At 39.6% G+C, this 19051-nt stretch overlaps 1 protein-coding gene across 1 annotated transcript in view; it reads right to left on the bottom strand.

The window, feature by feature from the left end:
• The window catches only part of LOC150105465 (acidic mammalian chitinase-like), a 205298-nt gene extending 187500 nt beyond the window's left edge, over positions 1-17798 (bottom strand). Inside the window, exon 1 of the mRNA XM_090394835.1 lies at positions 17728-17798. The gene's annotated coding sequence lies outside the window, so the exon portion shown is untranslated. The remainder of the gene's footprint in view (positions 1-17727) is intronic.
• Between the last annotated feature and the right edge of the window lie 1253 nt (positions 17799-19051).

Raw genomic sequence — 19051 nt, 5'->3', positions numbered from 1 at the left:
AAAATAAAAATAAAATATCATATAACTGAAAATTGTGCTTATTTTCTAAATTTCTGCTTGATAATTAGTTGTATATAACTGATAGTGAAAAGTATAGTAATTCGTTAAAATAATTACTAAATGATTAAATTCCATTTACTATATGACACTGATAAGTACTATATAGTCTATTTAATGAAAGTAAAAAAAGCAAAGAACTAATGAGGTAAAAATAATCACTGAAATTATTAACATCTACTGTACCAAATTTTACTTACAATGATTAAATACGGTAACAAAATCTTAGAAAATGAGTACGATCTGATCTCCCTTTATCAAATTTTGGTGGCCCTAAAAAGGGCCGTTTTTTTTCTGGTAAACTAGCTGGGACTCAGCAGCCCATATACTTACTCACTGCTTTCGTCCCTTCTGAGATTGCATGTCTTTTCAATTCTCCAGATAATAACAAACGAACAGCAGTTTGGATTTCAAGACTACTGAGGGTAGTTTTTCCACTATAACACAAAAAACGTCTAGCTTCATCAGCCAAGCGCTCAAACAAATCAAGAACAAAACTATTCATAACTCCCATTGCTTTTTTAGAAATGCTAGTATAGGGATGAACCTGTTTTAAAACTTTATGCACATAAATACTAAAAACCTCTTTTCTCTTCTTTCTTTCCAACTTCTTTTTTATCAGGCCATTGCTTGGTTGAAGCTGCTTCGATGATTTTAACTTCTTAATTTTGCCTCTACGAAAATTTTTATCATCACGATACTTGATATGCATTATTTTATCACTATGAGATGACACACGCCTAACCATCGTGAAAACTAGGTGAAAAATACGCGCCAAAAAATTGACAATTGACAATTGACATTTATGTCTTTAAGGGTGAAGCAAGATGCTTTTCATATTCCCCGCTATCTGTCGTGGTTACAGTGAGGGTAAAATTTACGAGCAGTTTGCTCGCCCTGAATGGGCATGGAGATTATGCATCGTTATAGGAGGCTAATATAGTTTTTGGTCTTCTATATTTGAATATGTCCGTTGGCTCATATGCTGCAGCTTGTTGAATCAAATCATTGGGGTGTGTGGACGTCTTTAGAAAAAACTTGGAAGCTAAGGATTGTAGATAAGAGAGAATATATGGAATATTTGTGTCTCTATGGAGCTGGCTGTTTCTAACATACCACGGGGCGTTCAGAATCATTCTCAAGCACTTGTTCTGCACACGCTGAATCTTGATAATGTTAGCGTTAGAGGTGTGGCTCTGGGGGGTGGGGGGGGGGGGGGGTGGGGGGGGGGGGGGGTGGGGGGGGGGGGGGGTGGGGGGGGGGGGGGGTGGGGGGGGGGGGGGGTGGGGGGGGGGGGGGGTGGGGGGGGGGGGGGGTGGGGGGGGGGGGGGGTGGGGGGGGGGGGGGGTGGGGGGGGGGGGGGGTGGGGGGGGGGGGGGGTGGGGGGGGGGGGGGGTGGGGGGGGGGGGGGGTGGGGGGGGGGGGGGGTGGGGGGGGGGGGGGGTGGGGGGGGGGGGGGGTGGGGGGGGGGGGGGGTGGGGGGGGGGGGGGGTGGGGGGGGGGGGGGGTGGGGGGGGGGGGGGGTGGGGGGGGGGGGGGGTGGGGGGGGGGGGGGGTGGGGGGGGGGGGGGGTGGGGGGGGGGGGGGGTGGGGGGGGGGGGGGGTGGGGGGGGGGGGGGGTGGGGGGGGGGGGGGGTGGGGGGGGGGGGGGGTGGGGGGGGGGGGGGGTGGGGGGGGGGGGGGGTGGGGGGGGGGGGAGAGAATAAGTGCCTGAGGATGATTCTGGATGCCCCCTGGTTCATAAGAAACACCCAGATCCATAGAGAAGTTAATATCCCTTATATCTCTTCCTTTCTCATAAATCTAGCTGAGAAGTTCTTTACCAAGACAAGTAACCATCCAAACCCGTTAATCAAGGAAGCCTCGGAATATAATGATGAAGAAATCTACAAATTTAAAAGACCAAAATCTATTTTTTAAGTTCAGCTGAACGCAACTAACTTCACTGCCCTCAATGGGCAAGCATATAGCTCACAAACACTCCATTCAAAGTTCTTCCATTACAAGACAAGGGAATATGAAAAGCAATTTTGCTTCACCCATCTAGCCAGAAATGTTAATGTTAATGTTAAAAACAACTACAAACCTGGAAGAAACTGGAATTGAAATACATACCAACAACACAGGTACTCTAAAACTATATTCAGTCTACAACCCTCCAGCAAAACCACTCCTAGCCTCAGACCTCTCCCAGCTTCTTGACACAAACGAAGCAACAATAGTGACCGGAGACCTAAACGCAAAACATCCCGCATGGAACAGTAGGGAGTCGGGTTTTTGCTGTCAATGTGATCGGACGTATTCCTTTAGACTCTGCCTAGTTGATTTTTATATAGGGTTTTTCGGGAGGCTCGCATTGCAGTGGAACTAACACAGTTCGTGATCTACTATCTCCCCCTCTGTATGAAATATGCAGAGGTCTAATGGCTGGCAGAGCCCACCCGGAATGAGGACCAGTGGTGGTTGAATGATTTTTTTAGGGAGGTAGATCGCTGCACTGTGTCCAAGTAAGCTCCCGAAACTCCTTTTTCCTCGTTTTTTAGGATAGTCTCCTATAACAGACTAACTTTTTGCTGGTAGACGCTTATTCTAAGCTGTCTACGGGATTTGCTAGTAGACTCAGTCTACAGGATTACCCGGGAAACTGCTAGTTTCTATCAAGGCAAACTATGGACTCTCCATACGACGAGCTTAATTTCAAACAGCTTTTGGCTCTTTAAGCATATTGGAGGCCTTCTACAAAGGAAATGGCCAGGTAAGGTGGCAATCCACCAAGTAGAAGAGGTGGATACAGAGGACTGTCAATCCCCTAACCCTCTCCCCAAGATAACACCAGAGAGATTATGTCACCGGTAAATGACCAGCCCCTAGTGGACTCAGATAACTCTACAGACTATCAGGTTGTCAGCAGAAAAAAGCATAAGAAGAGTTCACCAGCAGCAGAGCCTGAAATAGTATATCAAATGGACACATCAGTGCTATCTGGTGCAAGAACAGAGACAGATATACTGACACAGCCCAAAGAGAGGATACCACCAGTAATCCTGACATCTAAGGAAAAATGGTCCTCACTTGCACAAATGATGAAGAACAATAACATCAAGTTCTCATCAGCCAAAAACACAAATGATGGAGTCCGTATACAGCCCGAAGGAACAACGGACTACCGCCAGCTCACCAGGCTTATAGATGAACAAAAATTACCATACCATACTTACCAACTAAAAAGTGAAAAAAAACCTTAAGGTAGTGATCAGAGGATTGGTAGAAAACATAACATCAGAAGAGTGACCTCAGATCACAAGGCTTGGAGCCGATCAAGATTTCTCGTATGTATCGAGCAGACAAGTGTCCCATGCCTCTGGTCTTAGTGGAGATCAGTAAAGATCAGAGAGAAATCTACGATCTCAGAATGGTCTGCAACTTGGTGATCAGGACTGAGCCACTGAGAAGAAAGGCATCGGCTGGTCAATGCCATCGCTGCCAAAAATCTGGACATGCGCAAATGCTATCCAGAGCAGACTACAAATGCGTAAAGTGCGGTGGCAACCATCCCTCGTACACTTGCATCAAGCCAAAGACCATACCTGCTAAATGTGTGAACTGCAGCGGCCCACATCCTGCGAATTACAAGGGTTGTTCTCTACATCCATCGAACCTCCAAAAGTTTAGACAGGAGTCAGTCTCATCCATTCAGAAAAGTATCATGAGATCTGCGCCTGAAATCAAAGCGTGGGTAGTTACGCCAGATAAATCTTATGCTTCTGTGGTTTCCTCGCGTAACACCGAGGTACTCCCTGCAACTAGCAGTCAAAACTCCTCAGCAATTCTTGCTGCCTCACGGAGATGTTAACGGCCTTTAGCAAAACAAATCCAAACCAGGCCGACACCAACAAATTCCTTAGGAATACTCAGGTCATCTTCTCTATGATTAATGACTAATGACATCAAATTCTATGTAGATAGTATTCTGGAATGCAAATGGTCTCAACAACAAAATTTTGGAATTACAGGAACTTATTACAAATCACTTTCAAATTGATATTCTCCTCATTAACGAGACTCACCTACATACCTGCGATAATCGCAAACTCAGAAACTACTCATTACTTAGAAATGACAGACGCAATGCTAGAGGTGGAGGCACTGCCATCTTTGTCAGAAGAAACATCCGCTATAATGAGATTAAGAAGACTAATACATCTAACCTCGAGGAGACAGGCATAGAAATTCATACCAACAATGCAAGCAGCTTAAAGATTTATTCTGTATACAACCCCCCTGGCAAACCACTTCTCCCCTCCGATCTCTCTCAGCTACTAGACACCACTGAAGCAATAATTGTAGCAGGTGATCTCAATTCCATACATCCTTTATGGAACAGCAAGAGTTTTAACAACAACGGAATGATCCTCTACAATTTTGCCTGAAGAGAAATATTGTTATTGCAGGCCCGATCGAGCCAACATATTAAGGAGTGATCGGAGGACCTGATGTTTTGGATATTGCTATATTTAACAACATGTCTCGTCAATTCCAACTTCAAGTGGTTGACGAACTTAGCTCAGATCACAATCCAGTACTTTTAAGTTTAGGAGGGGATCCTGAGCTCATTCCCAGCCAATCCCACACTAATTTTGCAAAATTCAAGGCTAAAATGAACACTATCATAGACTCAGTACCTACTACCTCTTCCCGTGAAGAAATTGACGTGGCAGTCAGCAATCTTCAATTAAAATACACTCTGGCTTATCCGCAGCTTGTTCTATTTCCACCCCAGCTCAAGTAAACTTACTTCCTGAAGAAATCCTTGCTCTGATCAGGAACAAAAATAGACTCAGACGCCGCTATCACAACACGCTATCTCTGCAAGATCGTCGAGAACTAAATAGAGCATCCAACCTAGTCCGTTACGCATTGAAAGATCACCGGAACGAGCAATGGGAAAGAAAACTGTTCTCTCAATACTAAAGATAATTCTCTGTGGAGGTTGACTAAATCTCTCCGTACGGATCGCTCTAACATCCAACCCATTCACAGAGAAAGAGGTCTTGTTTGCAGAGATAATGAAAAATCAGAAGCTTTCGCTGATGCTCTCCAACTTCAGTGCCGTCCTAATAATGCACATGCGGATCTGGTCTTCATAGAGAAAATACACCGTCGAGTACGCACCGCGCTTTGGCAACCTTGTAGCCGTGAAAATATCTCCAACTTCACCTAAACAGGTCTACTCAATCATTAAGAAGCATAAAAACAAAAAAAAAACCCTGGTGCAGATGAAATTACCATCAAAACAATTAAAGCCCTCCCACACAAAGCTGTCATGCATTTAGTAGCCATTATTAATGCAATTCTGAGATTAAATTATTTCCCCTCAAGATGGATACAAGCTGATATATTCCTTATATTCAAGCCTAGTAAGGCACCTCAAATGCCACAGAACTATAGACCTATCAGTCTTTTATCATGCCTAGGAAAAATTGCAGAAAAAGTCAATCTCAACCGACTTAATGAGGAAGTGAATAAAAATAACATAATTCCTAAAGAACAATTTGGTTTTCGTACCGGACATAGCACTATACAGCAAATTCACAGACTGACTGAATTCATCACTACAGGCTTTAACTGGAAACAGCACACAGGAGCTATCTTTTTAGATGTTGCAAAAGCATTTGATAAGGTGTGGCACAAAGATCTCATCTATAAATTAATTTCAGCCAACATTCCTCTTTACCTTACTAAAATTATTGACTCCTTTCTACAAGACCGTAAAATCCAGGTCAAGTTGTGTGGAATTCGATCCTCGTTGAAAAAAATCATTGTTGGTGTCCCTCAAGGCTCGCTGCTCTCACCGCTGCTTTTTAACATCTTTGTTTCTGATGTTCCTAACACATCACTAACCACTATAGCTAGTTATGCCGATGATATGGCAATTCTTAGCAGATCTCTCAGGCCACATATAGCTACGCAGCGCTTACAAATTGCAGCAACAAATTTGGAGGACTGGTTCAGAAAATGGAGAATATCTGTAAATGCCGATAAAAGCACTGCCATTCTCTTCACAAGAAGACAAGCATCTCACTTTGGAGAAGTTAAACTTTTTAACACAGCCATCCCATGGAGAACTAGCACCAAATATCTAGGCATTCAACTTGATAATCTTTTAAACTTTAACTCCCACATAGTTTATGCATGCAAAAAAGCAAACTCTGCAATTGTGCAACTCTATTCTCTCCTCAATCGAAGAAAAGTCAGCACTGAAAACAAACTACGGATCTATAAAACAATTATCAGACCATCGTTAACTTACGGATCACTGGCATGGGGTCACACTTCCCTTACCAACATCAAAAAGCTACAAGTTAATCAAAACATGCCTCCGTATGATTTTTAACACTCCGTGGTTTGTCAGAAATGCTCTCTTACACCGTGATGCCGATATTCCTGATATTCCCACGTTCCTCCATAACAGTGCTGCTGCTTATTTTGCCAAAGCAGCTGTTCATCCAAATGAACTCATTCAAGAGTCATCTTACTATGACGAACACGACAGGTGGAAACATAAGCGCCCGAAAGCAGCTCTGCTTATCGGCAGAGCTGCTTTCGGGCGCTTATTTTTCCACCTAAATAGGGTGAGCCAGGTGCTCGCTAATCTTTAATACAAGATTATTTCATAGCGACGAAGGGATCGGAGTCCATGGGACTGATATCCATCATGCCACATCAGTGATCGGTCATCGTGGAACAGTTGAAACACCAATAATAATGGGAAGAGCCTACACAAATTCGCTATGACAAGAAACATCACCATAGCAGATGAAGAGAATGCCTGAAAGAGATTGACCGCGATTTTGATGAGAACGGTCGTGTTATTTTAGACTGAGCCTGATTACATGGCATACAAGATTTCTCAGTAATGTCACATTTCACTGGTGCTAACACAGTGTGCTTCCTACTGTCCCCCCCCCCCCACACACACACGAAATGTGCAAGAAGTCAAATGGCCGACAGGCCCCATCCGCAATGAGGACCAGTGGTGGAATTAAGGTTTTATAGGGAGGTAGGTTTCTAAACTGTGGCCAAGTGAGATATTGATACTACTTTTCCCCAATTAGTAGGTTCTAACAAGACTTTGCTAGTAGACCATCTCAATCTCAATCTGTAGGACACTTGCTGGCAGGCAATAAATAAATAAATAAATTAGTTTTGTAAACAAACAGAAGGCCGACTTATAATATACAGCTCTTAATTTCTTCATCTGTATTAGCGGTTGAGAGTGGGAGGTGTGGGGATGGACGTTTGCCCCCCCCTCCTTGTAAGCTTGTTGCGTCTGCTAGATTGGATTTCGGTTTTCTGTATTTTGAGAAGTCTTGGTGACTATAGTTGGGAACTTGACGAATTATTTTTGGGATGGTTGTCGCTAGTAGTAAAAATTTTCGACGGTAGTGTTTAGGAAAGGTCGTATGTCTCGTATCTTGACATCGCTAAGTAATCAGCTATTTCTGACGAACCAGGGTGGTTTCGGTACCATCCTTAGGCATTTATTTTGAATTCTTTGTAGCTTCTTGATATTCTTTTCAGTGTTGTGTCTCCAGGCTGGTGAGGCATAAGTTAGGAGAGGTCTTATCACTATTTTGTAAAGCAGAATCATTGTTGTTCATGATATGGTGACTATTCCTATTTAAGAGGGAGTATAGTTGAGCAATAGTCCGACCGGCTTTTGTGGCAATAAAATTTGTGTGTGTGTGTGCGTCCTACAGCGCGGTCCTTTATCTAGTTGTACTCGTAGGTCTTTGGCGGAGGTTTGCCAGAGTATAGGTTTTACGAACATGTTATTACCTGAGGAATATTTAAAGGGTTTTCAATTAAAGTTAGTTAGCAGCTCTCTGTCTCTCTCTCTCTAAAACTAAGGTATTTCCAGAGAGAGAGAGAGAGAAGCAAACTGGACAGAAAATAATCAAATCCCCAGAGCAAACAAACCTGTCAGTAAAACCCATACAAAGAGGTACAAATTAATTTCATGGAGCTCGATGGATGGTAGTAGTGTCAGGTGATAATAAGTAATAATTTACAATTTACATTATTTAAATTAAGGGGATATTAAATCCCACATTGTTTCAAAACCGAATAAGAAACTCAAAGATCGGAATCAAAGAGTTTCATGTCGAATATAGTAAACTATAAAAGTATCGGCGGATATTAGCGTAAGCCAAAGCACTTAGTACAAACTAGGGCAACTCGTAGCAAAGGTAGGCAAAGCTATGATCACTATTCTTAGTATTTCCCATAATGTAAAAACACATCTTCTAGGAGATGTATGATGTTATACATTATGGTGGAAGGTCACTACCCAGACCGGTTTCGACCTTTATTGAGGTCTCATCAGTGAGTAGGTAGATCAAATTAATACTGAGGGTATAGCGCCGAAATGAAGCTTACTGGCTCTTTATTTAAGTAATTTAATGAGTGCACCTGTTTGACAACTCGTATAGCAAAGTATATAAGGTCTTTTTGCTATAGCCTCAGTATTACTTTGGTCTACCTACTCACTGATGAGACCTCAATAAAGGTCTAAACCGATCTGGGTAGTGACCTTCCACAATAATGCATACATCTCCTAGGATATGTGTTTTTACATTATGGAAAATACTAAGAATAGTGATCAGAGCTTTACGACCTTTGCTACGAGTTGCCCTAGTTTGTATTACGTGCTGTGGCTTACGCTAGTATCCGCCGATATTTTTATAGTTTTCTATATTCGGCATGAAACTCTTTAATTCCGATTTTTGAGTTTCTTATTCGATTTTCTAAAGTTCTAAAAAGAACTGGGCGATGGACTGAGTCCTTGACTCTTTATCCCATCATCTGAATGAAGAAAATCTCTGTGGATGGGTGTTATTGAGCTAAAAGCTCTAGTCATGGCTGGATAACGGCAATAGCCGAGCCTCAGTTAAAATTTCATTGGTTACAGCATTGCCATCAGCAACCCTGGAAGTCCTAAAAAGGACTGGGATGTTCATTTTTTCTTAATAATTTGATTATTATTCGGTTTTGAAACAATGTGGGATTTAATATCCCCTTAATTTAAATAATGTTACATCGCCGAATGAAGCCTATTGGCTCTTTATTAAGTAGAATTTACATTATTTTGAAACTGGAGATTTAGTTATTAATGCGCAAAAGAACGCCATTCGTTAAATCGTACAAGTTATTGGTAACAGCACTTTCAATAGTGTGTTTACAGCTTATTTCACCAAATATTATTTTTGCAGGGAAGGATAATATTAGCAGTTATGGTGCATATATTAACTCAGCAACTTTGAGGGAAACCTTTCAAAGGGGGAGGAGAGTTGGAGTAACAGTTTGTAAAATTATATCCATATCAGTATATTTTCAAGCAAGGCCGAAGCGCGAGGTTTGGGCTTCCCCAGTTTGTAATAATTCTACAAAGAAATGCAACTACATAAACAACATAGTCGAGCCCGATAATTTGTATCGGCTTCCCCCCCCCCTTATTCCCCCTTCGACCCTGCTTTCAATTGTTGATCATCTATGCATTTTGCTCAAACTCATAATTGAATCTGGCTCTAGTTGCATCAGTACTAGAAATAACTTCTTAGATAATATTTGTTTTTTAGTCATATGTTTATCGATTTTCAGAATGCATAAAGAAGTATACGAAACCTGAACATGTATTAAATCACAAGAGATAAGAAGTCAACAAATCGAAGGTCATTAAGCTAGTATCTAACAATTGATTATGAAAACAGAAGTGAAAGTGCGAAGTTATTGATAAAGAGACTGCACTAGGAACTTGTGACATTTCAGCGGAGCTCCAGATAAAGTTTTCTTTTTTTTTTATTTCTGCAAATAAAAAATATATGCTACATTTTTTTTTTCATTTAAAAATTGATTTCGGTGTACAAAAGCTTTGAAATTAATTCTTCTAAAAGAAATAATGAGATTACCTTTAGGTTAAATTAACTTTAAATTTAAACTAAAGTATACTAGTGAGATGTTTGTGATTTGGGGAGCATTGATGGCCAGCTGTTGCTATTTTTGAACTAAAAAGCAACGTACACTCTCACTAACATTGATTTTTTTTTTTTTTATCACTTCCTCAATTAGAATTATTCTTCAATTCGAATGATGAAGACAATTATGTCATTTCAGAACGAAAGAGCTTACTTCTCTCTCTCTCTCTTTGTGTGTGTGTGTGTGTGTGTGTGTGTGTGTGTGTGTGTGTGTGTGTGTGTGTGTGTGTGTGTGTGTGTGTGTGTGTGTGTTCACTTTCGCATCTCGCCTGTTGTTTTGGCATAAACTCATTTCAAACATAATCTCCTTAGCTTTCAAAAAAAAAAAAAAAAAACTTGGTATTCTCCATCATCTACGAAAAAGGCTAGGATCGTGGCAGGTTTTTTTGAGGGATGTCTACCATATAGATGGGGAATAAGAGTGGGGCCAGTAGTGAGCATTGTGATGCTCCAACTGTAATTATCTGCTGTGGTATCTATTTCTGTTGATTTTCGCTAGCATTTTCCTATCACTGAGATGTGATGTGATTGGTTTGATCATGATGTGTAGGGATGTTTGCCTTTATTAGCTTGTGGAGGAGTCCCTGATACCATAAAGGCAAATATGCAAATATCATAATCTTTTGCAACATCCAAGAAAACGGCTACTGTGTTAGATTTTTTCACTTGGTTAGACTATAAATTATATATTTAGTTTAATTCTTTATCCAAGTGTAAGAAAACGAAGTTTGCCCATGAAGTGTCTCGGGACTGCGGCAACTCGTGGCAAAGGTGGACTAAGTTTCTGCAAATAAAAAATATATGCTACATATTTATTTATTTATTTTGACATAAAAATTGATTTCTGTGGACAAAAGCTCTGAAATTAATTCATCTAAAAAAACTTAGACCACCTTTGCCACGAGTTGCCCCAGTCCTGAAGACACTTCAGGCGCAAACTTTGTTTGCTTACACTTGGATAAAGGATTAAACTAAATATATAATTTATAGTCTAAGCAAGTGAAAAAAACTTCCAACATCTTTCTCTAATCCAGAGTAATTTAATAATAAGTTATGACACCTTTTGGCAACTGGCATATGGAAATACGAGTTCTGCATTGCTTGAACCTTGGTATCACCTCTGGATGTGGCTCCCACTGAAGAGACCTCAATAAAGGTCGAAACCGGTCTGGGTAGGGACCATTCCCATAATGCATAGCAGTATACATGTCCACATTATGGGATACTAAGGAAAGTGATGAGAAATCAATCCACCTTTGCCACGAGTTGCCCCAGTCTTGAAGATACTTCAGGTGCAAATTTTGTTTGCTTACACTTGGATAAAGGATTAAACTAAATATATAATTTATAACGGTTCCTGTGTTGTTTCCAGTTGTATCCTGTTATAAATATTCAACGAGTCGTTGAATTTACTGGACTGTACTGTGTTTGCATGTATGTATTGTTCATTTGGTTTGATGTTTGCTTTATCTGTTGCTTCTTTTAATCTGGTTTGGGTAATTCTTTCTGCAATTTTTTCTAGGTTCGAGAGGAGACTGTTTAGCCAATAGTTTTGGGGAATTGCGGAGCTTTTTCTGGCTTATGTGTCGGAATGATATCTGCAATTTTCAAGGTGGAGGAAAATGCTGAAATCTTAGTATTGCATTTATATTAAAGATGCAGTACAGCGTTTTGTGGAAGAAATTTGATTATTTTGTTTGGATTTCTAGCCGGACCTGGTGCTTTCGTGTTGTTGAGACATTTAATGATTAGTTATTTCTGCTAGGAAAGTGGGACGAGCCTGCCTGGTTGGCCCAGTGGTTAGCGTATTCACTCTCACCGAGAGACTGCTGGTTTGAATACCACCAGAAGCATGAGTGTTTGTGAGTGGCCTACTAACTCTTTGTGGAAAGGACATCTGCAACCCTACCACTTCTAGCAGAGGGTTTCACTCCCAAACCCCAATGAGATATATGTGTAACCATATGGCGTCAAAATGATCTCACATGTGAGTAACTAAGTGGGAGGAATCGCTTTCGGGTTCTTTGGCTGGCTTAAAATGCACCGAACATACTCTGACCAGCAGCATTTTTAAATAGTTGCCTAGAACACTTGGTTACCCACGTGACTTAGTATATTTGTTTATATCCTGCGTAAATGACGCTTAATATATATGCATATTTCTAATTCAGTCGCTGATATGTGTATATGTATATTGGAAGAACTTTTTGAAAGTGATCACGAATACAGTATTTCCCTTCGATTTGAATAGGCCTAAGTTCGATTCTCGTCGCGACGGGAGGAATCTTTATCTGGACGATTTTCAATCGAAGGTGAGTTAGCCGATCTCATACGGAGGTAGCAGGGTTTTTTCTCCCGGAAATTCGAGTTTTTCATCCCGCATACAGACAAATTGGCCCTTCAGAACACACGCAATTTACAAACATAGCATACTAGTTGTGGTGGTGGTGGAGGAGGTGGGCAGTAGATGGCGTTGCTGGAGATGATTCGTAGTAGAGGTTTGGTGTAGTTGTTGAGACAGTTGTATCAGTTCAGGCAGTTGTAGGTGTCCTCCTGCGATGAGTCTTCGGACTCCTTGGAGGTGTCAGGAATAATAATAATAATAATTTCAAAACCTGTTCATAGGAAGTTTACAGTTTGATACGATTTCAATGAATAAAACAGCATTAATATTATATTAAATATAAAAATAAAGTGTAAATGATTTACTATATACACGATGCCCCATAGGTCACGAAGGGGTTTAAATATTTAATAACTTTATTTATTTATTTATTATTATTATTATTATTGTTATTGTTATAAAACGGGCTCCTTCTACGGCATTTTCATGAGTGCTGTTAATGTTCTTGGCTGCAGTGCCCTAATTTTTGTAGGAATGTTCCCCTTCAATTGTTGGATTGTCTGGAGCTTGTTTACAACACCTTTTCCTATAGGCAGCTCCATACGAAGAAGTCGGATTCGCCAGATCTGGAGGAAGTGATGGCCAATTAATTACAGATTTTCGCAAATATTCGCGAAAAAATAAAATTGCACAATTTTGGGTCGTTGTTGGGTTGTAAACTTTTTCATGATTAATTATCCAAATATTCCTTAGCACACCTGAAAAAAAAATTAATAAAATAAAATTACTAATAAAAAAAGTTATTCACATTTTAAACCTCTTCGTGACTTATGGGCTACGAACCCATAATACGAACTATATAATACGAACGTGTTCTTGCTCAGATTTATCAGATTCAGCAATTTTTTTTTATTATTATTTGTATATTTATTATGAGTAAAAACAATAAATATTGCATTTATGATATCGAATATATCCGCTACTCCCAAACTGAACTTCATAATTTGTTTGCTGCTTTTACTCTTCATAATCTGATAAAAATTTATCGAAACAGCCAAAACACTTGTTTTGCTATTCACCGATATCGAAACTGTTTAAGTGCAGGTTCTTATCTTTGTTTATAGAATAGTCATACGAGCGTTATCGTATTATCTAATTTCGTAATCACAGCGGAAGCAACAGATGATTTCAAAACTTTCGTTTTTGAATGAAGGTCAACTTTCACATTTGATCCAGAGTAGTACAGTATTCTATCCAACTGCGGTGTACAGAAAGCATACGCATTTTATCATTTAGCTTTCGTTTATTTGTTTGCCGTAACAGAGTCGTTTGGAAGAATTCAATTGAATCACTTGGTAGTTGGGTTGTTTAGAAAACTATACTGAGTCATTTCAGTAAGGTAATGTAAGACAGAGTTAGGATTCTAACTCTGTCTTAAAAAAAGATTTTGATTATGAATATGCCATTTCTTTTCTTCTTCATATTGCACTGTTTAATAAGAATTGTATATTTTTGAATGACTTGCCAAATTTTACCTTATTTATTTATTTTAATGATGATCCTACTGCAACTTTAATGGCAGAACACATAATGCCATGGCTGGGCTAAGAGTTATAAAATCCGGAACAAACTCCAGACACTGTTTTCAAGCCGATTCAAGCTTCCAGTGAGAAGATGGTTTCGCCTTGGATAATGAAAATCTTTAATAAACATCAACATCAAATTTTCGACTATTAAGTAGTCCCAATTTCCCCTCCCCCTGAATTTTTCAACCGTGCTTTTTGCTAGCTGCGACGTCTTACAGGAAGTAACTCATGGGTTTCATTCAGCACCCCAAATATGTAGGAGACATTATCAGCTTTTGTCACGTGCGCAGTATAACAACAATCTCATAAAAATATCTTAAATATCTTAAAGAACTTGAAGCAAATACTGAGAAACAAAGTGGATTGGCTGCAGTTACTGACATTAGTTTTAATAAGTAGGTATTGTTGTTGTTGGCTATGATGCTGCTCGAATTTCCAGAGGGGAATTTACATTCTCAATTAACACAACAATGCCTGCTAAGTAGCGCATTCTGCGATGCGTCCAACTTCCTGCTTCCTCAGTGATGATGATTTATCCCTTCAGTCATTTCCCACCCTAGGTGACTTTGTAGGCTTGCTCACAAAGTGTTCCTGGTGAGATTTTTACAAGGTAGTTCACCATCGCTTTCTTACTCACCCCCTCCAGTTTTATCCCGGTTCGGGACCAGCATATGGCTGGGACGTATTCATGACTGTAAACCATGTATGTTCACGGGGAGGGTTTGTCTGTTCTGGGGAAGAAAATCCCCTACCTCCGTATGAGACCGGCTAAGTCACCTTTCGTCGAAAATGACAAGATAAAGGTACCTCACATCACTGACGGGAATCGAACCTAAGTCTTTCCGACCAAAGGGCTTTATATATCTATACTGACTGAGTTACAGAGGCTCTGCTTCCTCAATACTCAGGTCTTATTTTTTACGTATGAAACTTATATATTTATATTTTTAGATAAAGTAGATAAAACAGTTGAGGATAAGTTGTTTGAATCATTTGAACGATGTGACCTGCACTATGCAGCCCTTTAATCTTTCCCTTCATTTACATATCTAACCTTCATTTTGGTCCAATTATATTAGACTTGTCAGGGGAACGTAACGTAAGAAAAAATGCGATACCAGAGCTTTGGCCGTAAGCGGTTGAACAATGCGTTTGTAGAAATAACTGCTGAGAAAGTTCCCTCTGGAATCCTTCACTTCATTTTAATCCTATTGAGGCTTAATTTTTAAAGGACAGTAATTAATGTCAGAAACAGCCAAATTTCCACTTTGAAATCGATTGAACGATGCAATCTTTTAGAGGTGTCTGCGAAAAACGAAATTTTCCTAACAACCCTTCTTCAATTTTGTCTGATTGGACTGTCTACAGTCACTGCATGACATTTTGACTGATGCTAAAATCAGCCGAATTTGTTTGTCAGTGCTAAAAAATTAAGTTAGGTTTCTTGTATCAAAATACTCTTCGCCCTTGAATTCAATAAATGGCAGGGAATGTAAAAGAACTGTTGTGAAGAGTGTCTCAAAACCAGTTAATTTTTCCAAGTTATATGAATTTATTGGCATGCATTATAACCGTAATGCTAACTTGTTCGCATTTATCAGGCACGACTTTAATGGATATGCTAATGAGGATTTTTCATTATGTTAAACGTAAACGATTCGAACAACAACTGAAGCAATATTTACTGTTGCAAAGCAATTTGTGCAAAATAGCGACTCTGAATAACATAATGACTAGTTCAGTATCTGGTGGACACAACTGTTTCATTGCACGTATGCAATCCATAGCACCCTAATATAGTGACTCCTCTGTAGTATTCGTACTGAGGCTTTAGCCCTTATGTTTGAAGCTGCCCAAATAATTAATTTTATAAAATCTCAACCACAGAATTATTTTTTCCCTACAGAGCGCGATAAAGTTTTATATATCACTTCCTTTTTCTACATGTAGTGATAATAAAATTATACTTCCTCATTTTGAAGTGTGCTGGCTCTCCAGTAGGAAATTACTCAGCAGTTTATTTTAGTCAGGAGATGAGGTGCGATTATTTGTACTAGATAAAGCTTCATAAAAATAATAAAATTTCCTGGTTAACTATTTTGGCTTACTGATCTGATATCTTTGGCTATTTAAATGGACTTCGGCATTCAAGAAAAAAAAATTGAATTTAATGGTGCAAATTTCTTAAAGCATTTTTTAAAGAAAATTAAACGGAGAAGTTCAATGTAGCCTTCGTAGGATAGTCGGTAATGAAGTATCCTTTGGTAGAAAACCTTAGTTTCGAATTCTGTCTTTCTGTCTAAGGCGAATCATCTTTATAATTTATTTTGACTCTTCTTTTAGTGAAGTTAGCTTGCCTCAAATAAAAGTGGAAAGGCTCCTGGAAACCTGTTATTATTATCATTTTTTTTAATCCAATAAAAGAGACTAACCAGCTCCATGAACACACACACACACACACACACACACACACACACACACACACACACACACACACACACACACACAGGGCGGTTCCATGGGTTTGCTTCGCCTGAGTGCAAAATTTTGTGCCTCCCCTTCCACAAACAGTGCAGTGTATTATTTATTCCCTATTTTTTATGAACGTGTTCGATTATATTGCCCCTAAATTGTGCCGCCTGGGTTCATTGCACCCTGGTAAGGAACACCCCCCCCCCCCCCCGAACACACACACACATTCTAGAAATGACAAAATTCGCCCTTAGGAAATGCAGCAGAAGAATGGCAAGTCAGCTAAAAAGAAACATAAATTAGTACATGACACCAAGGAGTCTAATGACTCATCGCGGGAGTACACACTACTCTGCTAAACACGACTAATCGTTTCTCTTACTTAATCCTCCATCTACACAACAGCAGAATTGGCCAAAAGAACATTCATAATTTTTCGTCTGTAAATTATGAATGTTCTTTTGGCCAATTCTTCTGTATGTGGGATGAGCGCCCCCAAGTATCCACGAAAAAAAAAAAAAAAAAAAACCCTGCTATATGATTAGGAGAGCAACAGGAAAAGGGAATTTATAAGCTATCGAAAATGGAAACATTCTGAGGTAGATGAGCAGATCCAAAGCGATAAGGGGTATAGAAAGGGACAGATGGTGGATTTTAATGCTGGAAATAAGCACCTAATCCAGGAAATATTATTATTATTATTATTATTATTATTCCTGATACCTCCAAAGAGTCCGACGACTCATCGCGGGAGGATACCTACAACTGTCTCAACCACTACACCGAACCTCTACTACGAATCAACTCCATCAACGCCATCTACCGCCCACCACAACTAGTATTTTTTGTCTGTAAATTGCGTGTGTTCTGAAGGGCCGATTTGTCTGTATGCGGGATGAAAAACCCGAGTTTCCGGGAGAAAAAACCCTGCTACCTCCGTATGAGATCGGCTAACTCACCTTTGATTGAAATCGTCCAGATAAAGATTCCTCCCGTCGCGACGAGAATCGAACTTAGGCCTATTCCAATCGAAGGGCGCAATGTACCGTCGTTCTTCCAATTGCGCTACGGAGGCGCTATAAAAAAAAATGTATTTCAAATTTTTACAGTTTTTATCTCTCCTAAAAATTGGTAGAAACTTCGTATTCCATACGAAATAAAAATATGAAATGTTTATATATAATATAGCCAACAAAGGTTGGTCGATTGACTACCTGTGCTATTAATGGCTTACCTAAGCAAGTTTGAGCGCGGTTAGTAGTTGGAAGGGGTTCAATCGTTCGATGCTGTTGGCACACTTTCCCTCGATGAGTCTTTGGACTCCCTGGAGGCGTCAAATAATAATATGTGAAGAGATGAGGCTAACAAGTGCTGCCATCTAGCGGTCCATAATCCTAACACAATGTTTACTGTCAGAAAATAGTGTAGGTTCTACGGTCGATTTTCTTAAATTTAGGGACGAAAAATCTCAGTTTCCAGGAGAAAAAACCCGCTTTCCAGTCCAGAGATCGACTAGCTCTGGTATCAGGCGAAAGAAAAATAAAAGGCTTAGTAAAAGTTCCTCTTTTAGCTGAATTTATATACACTTCCGAACCAAAAATTTGAATAATCAAATAAAATGTATTGAATGATTTGCAATTCTAATTTATTGCACAGAAAATAATTATTACCAAATATGACTTAGCATAATTATTGAATAATCAAATAAAATGTATTGAATGATTTGCAATTCTAATTTATTGCACAGAAAATAATTATTACCAAATATGACTTAGCATAATTATTGAATAATCAAATAAAATGTATTGAATGATTTGCAATTCTAATTTATTGCACAGAAAATAATTATTACCAAATATGACTTAGCATAATTATATAACCATGTAAACACATGAAAATGTAATATAATGTAACCACCGTAGCTCAATTGGAAGAATAGCGAAACATTGCGCCCTTCGATTGGAAAAGACTTGGGTTCAATTCTCATCGTGACGATGGGAATCCGTTTATGGGCTTTTTCAGTTGGAAGCGAGTTAGCCGATCTCATATGCTGGTAGTAGGGTTTTTCTCCCAGAAACTCAGGTTTTTCATCCCACAGACATATCGGCCTTCAGTAATTTACATGCAGTTTACAGACAAAACATGTTGTTGGTGATGATGGGCGATAAATGACGTTGATTGTAGTAGTGTCGTAGTTGGAGAGGAAGAGGTGTATTTAGCAAAGTAGAGTAGGATGCCCTCCCAAGGTGAGTCCTTAGACTCCCTTGAGGTGTCACGTAATAATAATAATATAATAAATTATAAGAAAACTGTTATTTGAAAACATCCACAAAATTAGAATAATTTTTAACAACGTTACTAACTAGAAGAATGAAGTAAATATGCTTTTCATATTCCCCTTTGTCTGAATAGAGTTTGGTGATGGGATGATTTTGAGCATTACGCTTGCCTTTTGTGGGATTTGTTGTGTTCATTGGTGGGGGTAGAATTGACTCGGGATCTTTTGTGTTTGTAGTAGATTGCCTTCGTTGTAGTTGGAGGCTTTTTTGATTAAAGGG

Source organism: Typopeltis vanoorti, chromosome 6, assembly GCF_054136105.1.
Source record: "Typopeltis vanoorti isolate ZY-2024b chromosome 6, IOZ_Tvanoo_1.0, whole genome shotgun sequence".
Taxonomy (NCBI): domain Eukaryota; kingdom Metazoa; phylum Arthropoda; class Arachnida; order Uropygi; family Thelyphonidae; genus Typopeltis; species Typopeltis vanoorti.
The sequence above is the reverse complement of the archived record's forward strand: the minus strand, read 5'-3'. Positions and strand labels throughout refer to the sequence as shown.